Source organism: Dermacentor silvarum, chromosome 1 (genome assembly GCF_013339745.2).
Source record: "Dermacentor silvarum isolate Dsil-2018 chromosome 1, BIME_Dsil_1.4, whole genome shotgun sequence".
In the NCBI taxonomy this organism is placed as follows: Eukaryota; Metazoa; Arthropoda; class Arachnida; order Ixodida; family Ixodidae; genus Dermacentor; species Dermacentor silvarum.
In genome coordinates, this window is record NC_051154.1 from 221,758,913 (window position 1) to 221,768,325 (window position 9,413).

Here is a 9,413-nt window from a genome sequence, read left to right on the forward strand (position 1 = left end):
GATAAGCATGGTTAGGACTACTTAAGCTTGGTCAGTCATCGATAGCCAATCGATAGCCAAGCAATAGCTCATCGAGAATCAAGAAATAATCAATAAATTCCGGAAAATGCTGGAGATGACTTGGTAGTGCTTAGCCTAGCCCAAATACATGGCCAATACCTTGCGATAGCCAATTGATAACCAATCAATAGCTTATCGATAATCGATCAATAATCAATAAATTCCAGAAAATGCTTGGGATGACTTGGTAGGGCTTAGCCTCGCCCAAAAGCCAGGAATAGCTAGGTGCCCTTCAGCTCCGCTTTCTCTTTAGTATTGCGCCTCCAGTTCAAGCTACGCAAATTTTTTACGTGGCAATTAGTGATCTTGTGTTTCCTTTGTTCCTGATCGTTAGCTCTTTTTTACACTAGCCAGTAGAGGCGTGATACCTAATTATGCCGAAGTAAGTGATCCTGCTCTAAGTGAAGTAATGCATGCAGCTGCGTTTGACTATTTCAATATTCAATTCGATGTTCCATGCGATATTCGATACTTACTATTCGTCTTCGATTTGTATTCTAAAAAGGTCATATTCGCCCACCTCTAGCATTAATCAAGAAATTACCTCAATACACTCTATACTTCCACAATCGAAGAAGTTCATCTTCATGAGCGTTCTCAAGCCGCCTTTCTTTCTTTCATTGATGGCATATTTGATATGGTTTCGCTAAATTCAATGCGTATTTTTCATTTCCCAAAGTCACTTACCCGCAGGGGCCAACCAAAAAAAATACAGGTTGAGTTCGAGTTCAGTGCGCGCCGATTTCATTCTGGTTCAGTTCCGGTTAGGAAAAATAAAAGTTCATAACGGTTCGGCACAGTAAACTTTATGGCGATATGGTGCCCATTGCTATCGACTTGTAGACATGGCGCATGAGCAGGCTGTCAGGAGGTGCAAAATAGTAAAATACGAGCATCGACTTAGATCCGGGTGTTGAGATGCCGACAATGCGGGCAGTGGTCGCGCGGTTCAATGATGGGTGCTATATGTAATGTGAAGCATTTTTTGCCTGATTCTTGACCCTTTTCTGTATATATGTATGTATTAGAGCACTGCACGGGCCGATTTTTGCGGCCCGGGCCCGGCCCGGGCCCGTTTTCACATTGATCGGCCCGCCCGAGCCCGATCAAAATTTTTATGGCGAGACCCGGGCCCGGCCCGGGCCCGGAAATAATCTACGTTACCCGCCCGGCCCGGCCCGCCACCCCTTTACCTTAAGCCCGAGCCCGGCCCGAGCCCGACTCGAAACCGGCCCGAACCCGGCCCGAGACTGAAAAATACATGTTTTTCAGAGTTGAGAAGCCCGAGAACAACTCGCAGAAAGCCCGAGCCCGGCCCGGGCCCGCGTCAAAAAACCCGAGCCCGGCTCGGGCCCGGGTCAAAAAGCACACGCCGTGCCCGGCGTGTGCCCAGTGTCTAAACACTAGGTCACGATTTATTTGTTTGTGACCTTTACTTATGGGCCGGTACTTTGTAGCGATGCTTTATGCTTTATTCTATACTAGTCTTATCATCCGCCGCTCACGGCCGGCTGATCCCGTTGATAACGTGAGCGGACCGTCGCTCTGACCACTGACCAAGCGCGAAAATCGCGAAAAGGCATTAGCATCGGAAAGACATCGCTATAAAATACCGGCCATGGTGTAGTTACTCCTTTTCTTGTCCAGAATTTTGCAGTCAGTTAAGCAGCATTCCTAATAACTTGGCAATAAAAAGTAAGAACATTGTTTTATGGGGTGACATTCGCATTAACATCGTCAATCCTGATCATGCAGCATGTTTAGAGTACATGCACTGTTTATACAGTTGTGGCTTTTTTCCCTGCATATTTCAGCTCCAACTAGGAATGATTTACTAGGCTCCACTACACTAATAGATGATATTATCTTCAAGATTTCATCTGATCACATTGCAGGAGTGGTAGATTATTGCATTACAAGCCATAATCTAATTTTTTTTCATCTTAGGCTCTACAAATATAAAGAGTAATAATATTTTGACAAAGTGGCAATTTGACTTGGTCCAATTTGTGCACTTATTTCGTGCAGGAGACTGGACATCTATCGGTGATTAAGGAGGACTGTGCAGAAAAGGCTTTTGCGTCTTTCTCGGAAACAATAGTTACGAGTACAGAAAGCTGCACCACTTACACTACTATGACGAGGTGGTTTCGTTCACCCAGAAATCCATGGATTAGTAACTCGCTGGTAAAGTCCATTATTATAAAGATTAGCCGTCACAAAAAATTTAAGCCGCAGCCTTTTAACCATGCATTACTTTCCGAAATATTCTGCAACGTTATCTTTTTTATTAAGGCGTGCTAAGCGCAATTATTACCGGCATCTTAATGTAAAAAATACAAGCAACACGACGCTCTGCTGGTAATTATTAACGAGTTTCTGAACAAAAATGAATGCTCAGAGACCACAATAAAAATAAAGCAAGACGCCGAAATGTATGCTGATCCTAGTAGAATAGCTAATCCATTCAATTAGAACTTTCGCGCATGTATGGATACGCAGCAGCAGCCATGTACTTTACCTGATATACCTCGGCGTAGTCATTCCTTTTATCTGCATTCCATGACTGCAGATGAAGTTCATCGGGTCATCACATCTTTGAAGTCTACAAGTGCTGGCTTAGACCATATGGATCCTTGTAAAGTAAAACTAATTTCGGGTGAAATTTGGCACTAATCATTAACAAATTGTTATCTGCAGGGGTGTTTCCGAGCTGTCTTAAAGCTGGTATAGAATAGTTCCGGCTTTCAAGAAAGGTGATCAGACTTTAGTAGGGAATTACAGGCCAATTTTTATTCTTCCTTTCTTTGGTAAAGTGATTGAAAAGCTATTCCACACTCGATTAATGCGTTACTTGAAGAACTTTAACCTATTGTCTCCTAAGCAATTCGGATTTCGCCCACTAAATTCAACTGAACTGGCACTTATTATTTTAACCGAAGAAATTAGGCAAGCTATTGACAGAGATCTAATTGTGGGATCTATATTTATCGATCTGACGAAGGTCTTCGACACCATAAACCATCGCATACTGTTTGTTAAATTCAAATAATTCGGCACATCTTGTCCTCCACTAAATTTTATTAGAAACTACTTGAGTGACCGGTCTTAATTGGTACAGGCTAATAGCCATCTCTCATCATCCAAGCTAATTAACTCAGGAGTCCCACAGGGATCAATTTCAGGCCCATTTTTATTTTTAATGCTTATTAATTACCTATCTACTATTCTTGCCAAGACCAAGTGCAGACTTTATGCTGATGACACGACCATCTTTACATCCAGTAAATCAGTTGCCACGCTCTAGTCTAACCTTAACACCGACTTAAACAATATTATTTTATGGTGCAAAAGTAATGATGTGCACATTAATCCCACTAAAACCCCATTTATGGTGTTCAATTCCCTGAGAATTTCCATCAACGTCCCACCTTTTATTCACATTGGTGAGTACCTCATACAGGCTTCGAACGGAGTGTGGTTTCTTGACGTCATCTTAGATACTGAGCTAAAATTTCATGGACACGCCCACGTGATCACTGGTGAAAAGGATTGCATTTGGCATGCACATTATCAAGACAAGAACTTATTTTCCACGTCGCATCGCACGATATTTTTATTTTGCTTATATTCATAACCATCTTTCGTATTGTGTATCGTCGTGGGCCAATACGTATTTAACACATATTGAACGTCTGCAGCGACTTCAGAAGCAAGCTATAAGACCAATGACTTTGAGCCCATGTGATTTGTCCTGTAGGTCACTGTTTCCTAATCTTAAGATTATCCCGTTGAGACAATTATTCCGTCAGAAACTATCCATGATTGTATATAGGCTCATCACACACATCTCCATTGAATGTATTGATCCTCAACACATAACTAACAAGAGTGCCCTCTTTTCCCTGCGCAATAACCTTCTTTTGCCAGCCGCAGGGACGAATTACAGCAGGTTCACAACCCTCTTCTTTGCCATAGCAATACGGAATCCATTACCTTTCGAAATAAAATCATCACACAACGTTCATACATTCTCCGCGCGCAGCAAGAAATATTTCGTTCAGGAATTAACCGACTCTACACAATATATTGCAGAGGATAGGTAACAAACACTGGTTGTAAGTCAGCACTATGTCTATCGTCTTCGCTTCGTCCCGTCAGTGGCGCTGTTCGATTCTCTCATAAACATGCACCAACCAGCCCACTTTAGCCCATTCATGTTCCTCAGCTTCACCATCGCCATAGAGCGGAGAAAACAAAAGCTTTTTCCACCACCGCCATTACAATGCCCTCGCAGCAGACAACGCAAGTCCGTGCAGACCGGCTATACATGTAACGGCATTTTGACCCACACAGCAGTGCCACTAAGCGCATGTCTGTTTTGCGGAATCAAACAATAGATCACGACATAATACTTGGATAACACTTGCAATGGTCCCATCATCTAGGTATTTTAAAGAGCAATGATTCGGCCTATATAATTGACGTCGGCTTACTAATATATGTATAATATTATCATATGCTGATATACAATATTCCTCTCCATACCATGTTGACAGCCTAGTTGCAAATCATATTTTTTTCTTCGGATGAACGCACCGAAATTTGAACTGTTTTCATAAATTCATAATAAAATTTCGCGTGAAATTTGGAATGGGCGTTCAGCATACACATAATTGTACCCGTCGGGCATCATGTGATTTCATCGGAGTATAAATTGTCTCTCCTCGGGAAATTTACGATTCGTTTCCTCGGTGTATAGTTTTTTAGGAAAGAAATGCGCTCTCTCACCACGCTTCATTTAGGTCACAACCACTAAGGTCGCTGATGTCTCTAATTTGTCGACTTTTCTTCCTTGCTTCCATCTCTTCAACAAATTTATTGTTACGCGCTGTGTTGCCCTCGCCATTTCCTTGTTTCCCTCCCTCGTCTTCGTCGTATGCATAAGCACAAACTTCTTCACTGCTTTTCTTGCCCATGCTTAATGGCTAAATAAAATTTCTTAGGGTGGTCTTCATTTCGACATATTGAAGTTTGAAAACGTTTAACCTCTGCATCTTGCTCTATGTTCTTCGTGTTTCTCTTTTCTTTCTTGTCACCCAGTTATTTCTTCAATGGGAGGTACATGATCAGAGGCCGACGTTGTGATGCCCCATGTTCGCTTCACATCTTGGAGTTCATGGCCTCCTTTATTATCCTTCATCCAATATCAACCAATCTGAGCGCCTCAACCTCCACTTTTGCAAATGGTGGATGCGTCATGCGCTCTTTGTAAACAACGCGTAAATCAAAACCAGAGGAATCCTCCCGAATAACTAGACAGTTTTAGTTTAGCGTGGTTACCGGAATAGTGGGCGTACCGGAATAGCGGGATCGAAGTGCGCATGCGCAGAACGCTAACCGACCCATACCGTTTACTGTGCGCACGCTATTTCTCAGAGTTAACGTTACCGTGTTAGCGTGGTGTACGTATTGTACGTAAAACATGGCGGCGGTCCCGGCCGCCCGTTTCGAACTGAATTTGGCGTTGTTTTTGTAGAATTCACTTCGTTCGCAGCAAATGACTGCGTAAACGGCTTTTGCTTAGTCTCATGCCGCTTCGCCGAGAGAGTGTTATGGCTAATCTTGAGGAATTTTCGAGATCGCTTCTCGATTCGAACGCGCCTAAGCCTAACGAGAGAAATTTTTTCTGAGATCCGAGCGCCATCTGTCGCTAAAGTCGGGAGATAGGCGCGACGACGGCATATGGCCTGTGAGATGGGAGGATTTCGGAGGCTATGGTAGACAGCTTGTACTGCTTGTCTGTTTCGTTGCAGATCGACGGACATGTGAAGTAAAAATACAACGCCCTCCTGGCTTCCATTGCGCTGTCTATCGCATTTTCCGGACGCACACACACATAGAATTAGGTGCCCTGTGCATGCGAAATTCAAAGCGTAATGGAATAGCGTCCCGCACCTAAACTACGCTATCACGCTATACTAAAACTCTCTTTCTGCAAAGTTCGTTTGCGGAACGGTAACGCTATTTCCCGTAACCCCGCTATTACGCTAACGCTAAACTAAAACTGTCTACTGAATACAATAAAATTAAGATAAAATCTGTTTCCCATTGGTTCCTTATTGGAAAAAAAATATTAGCATAGGTTCTTGCCCTCTTGAACACTATGTTTCGTAGTTTTTTTTTATTATTTTTTTCCTATTATATAAAACTCTATTTAGGAACACTATCTGTTCGATAGCGGTATTCGAATAATGAAATGTTTTAACACAGTCGAAAACGTTTATCCGAAAAAAAAGGTAGCTTCGAATATGCAAACAAATACCGAATATATTCGTCAAGGCAAAGTTGCTCCAACGCCATGGCAATGAATCACACTATGACTTTCCGGCACGTGCTGGCGGTGTGGACAATTCAGCCTAAAAATTCGCAGAAAGGAAATGACAAGCGATGCATAAAAAGCTCTCGTTGGCTCCTGAATTCCAAGTATTGATCGTGAATACATCGTGTTTGCCTCGCCTTGAACTTTTTGCAGCTTGCTTTGTGCTTTCCAATTCGTGTCGACGCACAGGTGCGGGTCTAGTAAACAGGCCAGTTTTGGATCATGAAAACGGCATGGTATCACCTGCGACTGCTTTTCATGACATTGAATTTTAGACTTCTGCTTCCGCACCGCTTTAACAGGAAGCTTTATCTTGGGAGGAGGAGGAGGAGGAGGAAAAAGAAGGAAAGGCAGGGAGGTTAACCAGAAGCACGTCCGGTTTGCTACCCTGCAAGGGGGAAGGGGTATCTCCTATATAAACACATAGGAATGCAGAAATCGTTTTTTTTTTTGCCTTCACTGAACCATGTTTGATGAGGTTTGTGGCATTTACAATTTGGGGCATTTGAAGCGGACAAAATCATATATCTAATTCGCCACTCTGAATGAAACCCTCAATTTTTCAGTAGTACGTTCGCAGTGTCCATGCTAATATTGTGACAAATGCACGTATGCTGTTAATGAATACATCCTATCTGTCCGCTTTAGACATTCTAACATATAGAGTTTGTAGTCTTGGAGCCGTGTTACAAAGTTGTAATCTTATGGCCCGCAGACTTCGGTTCGTTTTCCATAGTGCAATAGATTTTATTAAATTATTTGAATGGCTATCTTTCCCGATGAAAAACTTTCCTGATGAAAAACTTTCCTGGTGAAACGATTTGTGCGTTGCACGTGTATTTGGATAAGCAACAAAATTCAAAATTAATTCTGGACGATGAGCAACATGGCCCCTAAAACACCAGAATAACTTCTGGTGTTGTAGGGGCCATAAATATGATCTAATTATGAGGCATGCCGTAGCTGGAGGACTGCTAATGAAATTTTGGCCACGTGGGGTTGTTTAACGTGCACCTAAACATAAATACGCGAGCGTTTTTTCCCCTATTTAAACACGGCCGCAGTGGCCGGAAATTGAATCTGCTACCTCGTTCTTTGTAACGCAACGTCATACCACTAAGCCAACACGGCGGGATTGAATAAAGAAGTCGCCGTTGGCTCCGAGATAAAGTTTCCTCTTAAGGCTCGGTAGTCAAGATAATCACTTTCATCTAAATGGCGTATTTTACGTCATACGCGTCGTGTTCGCGCATTACTTTGCTTTGTTTTAGAAACACGAAGGGAACTTCAGCTTAATTTGAAAAGTTGTTCGTTCAGTGTTTTTTTTTTTTTACAACAGTGTCGCATGGTTTACAAAGAATATATATTAGGCGCCTGAGAGCTGCATGTAATACTGAAGTCCGGCGGATATGGAGTCAGACGACCCATCATACTATGATGGCTGCCGTTTAATGGAGTATATGAGCTCGAGATAAATGTAAAATGTCTCGCAAGCGAGCATGTACTTAATAAAACGCAATCGAACCTAAGTGACATGATGAGAGTAGCTTGCCTTAGAGTATTAAAAAAATTACATTTTGGGGTCTTACGAGCCAACACCACAATCTTATCATGAGGAGCGCCGTGGTAGAGGACTCCAGAATATTTTGACCAACTGGGGTTCTTTAACATGCACGCAATGCCCAGCAGATGGGCGTTTTTTCATTTCGCGCCCGTCGAAATCTGACCGCCGCGACCTCGTGCTCAGCAGCACAACGCCATAGCCGCAAGGCCACCATGGTGGGCTAAAGTTTTATTTAGCGTTAACGACAATTACGAAAATTCATTTCTTCGCGTTCATGAATAAAAAAGGCATTACGTTCGCAGTTCAGAATTGTGTCGTGTACAGTATGTACACATGTATGCTGATTGCGACGAAGAATTAGCCTGCTAGCTCCGCTAAGCGTTTTGTTAAAGTGGGCTCATAGAGCCAAGGCCATCCAAAGCGAGAGCAGAACAGTGCAAGGCCGAAATCGCGAAATAAACCGGCACTTCCAGACAAAGAAATCAGGATAACCACGGAGAAAAAGCTCGCTCCGTCGAGCATGCTGACACCTCTTGTGGCCGCTGACGCGCACCTCTCACGGGTGCTACAGCGTGGCAAAATGGACACATTCAGTTTCACAGTAGTGTTTTCGAAAAATGTTCGGTGCTTATCGGTGGATTCAGGTTGGTCTCTGCACAAAAGCAATGGCGGGAGTAGAGACAGTGAGGAAAAAGTTTCGTACCTTGACATCGAAGCGAAAGAAATTATAGTAAGACATCTTTGGCGCAGGATGACGCCGCACTACCATCAAATGATACCGCTAGGAACTTGTACGCTTTTAAATTCAAAGCATACTGTGTCTCACTTAAGGAACTTAGCGCTAAGTGGTTAGGCTTGTAGGTATATAGGTTTGTGTCAAGGGGTGTTTCGGGCCTCTTCAGTAAATAGAAATGCGTGACCGACGGTGGAATAGAAAATCTGTCTTCCAGCACATCATCCCAATGCACTACCAATTAGGCAACGATCATTTTTTTAAAGGGACGCTAAACTGAAACACTAAATCATTTTAGATGGATAAGGTATCGTTTAAGTGTTCTATCTATGTTGGTTTCGCGGTAATATGATAACCCGCCATGGTTTTTTAGGAGCTATGGTGTTGGGTTGCTGAGCACGAGGTCGCGCAGTCGAATCCCTGCCACGGCGGCCGCATTTCGATGGGGGCGAAGTGCGAAAACACCCCTGTACTTAGATTTGGGTGCACGTTAAGAATACCAAGTGGGCAAAATTATTCCGGAGTCACACACTACGGCGTGCCTCATAATCAGATCGTGGTTTTGGCATGTAAAACCCCATAATTAATTTTTAATGATATGATAGCTATGAAGAGTAAATAAAAGTCAAACTTCCGGTTTTTTTTTCCGAATTGCGCGCCGAAACCTCGGAGCC

The 9,413-nt window shown here is 43.0% G+C and overlaps 1 protein-coding gene; it reads right to left on the minus strand.

The window, feature by feature from the left end:
- LOC119437300 (antimicrobial peptide microplusin-like) overlaps window positions 1-9,413 on the minus strand; it is a 167,858-nt gene that overhangs the window by 36,000 nt on the left and 122,445 nt on the right.